A 677-nucleotide genomic window follows, 5' to 3' on the forward strand; every position below is an offset into this window, starting at 1 on the left:
TCAGTACTTGACTCTTACACGTCCTGATATTTCCTTTGCTGTGAATAAAGTGTGTCAGTTTCTTCATGCACCTACTACAGCTCATTGGACAGCTGCAAAGCGTATCTTAAGATATGTGAAAAATGCTCCAGACATTGGCCTAACGTTCAGCAAGTCATCTTCCACACTTGTCAGTGCTTTTTCTGATTCAGACTGGGCAGGTTGTCCAGATGATAGAAGGTCAACTGGAGGATTTGCAATATTTTATGGGCCAAATTTGATCTCCTGGTGTGCAAAGAAACAGGCTACTGTCTCAAGATCAAGTACAGAAGCAGAGTATAAGGCTTTGGCTAATGCTACAGCAGAAATTATTTGGGTGCAGTCTATGCTTAAGGAACTTGGTGTAAGGCAAACTCAGTCTCCATGTCTATGGTGTGACAATCTTGGTGCCACATATCTTTCTGCACATCCAGTCTTCCATGCAAGAACAAAACACATTGAGATAGACTTTCATTGCGTCAGAGAAAGAGTTGCCAACAAACAGCTGGAGATAAGATTTGTACATTCAAGGGATCAGATTGCAGATGGTCTTACAAAAGCTTTGCCTACTAGAAGTTTTGAGTCATTCAAGCATAATCTCAACTTGTCAAGGTTGTGATTAAGGGAGGATGTTAAATTACGTCTTGTATCAGGACTCT

Source organism: Triticum urartu, unplaced genomic scaffold (assembly GCF_003073215.2).
Source record: "Triticum urartu cultivar G1812 unplaced genomic scaffold, Tu2.1 TuUngrouped_contig_7832, whole genome shotgun sequence".
Taxonomy (NCBI): Eukaryota; Viridiplantae; Streptophyta; class Magnoliopsida; order Poales; family Poaceae; genus Triticum; species Triticum urartu.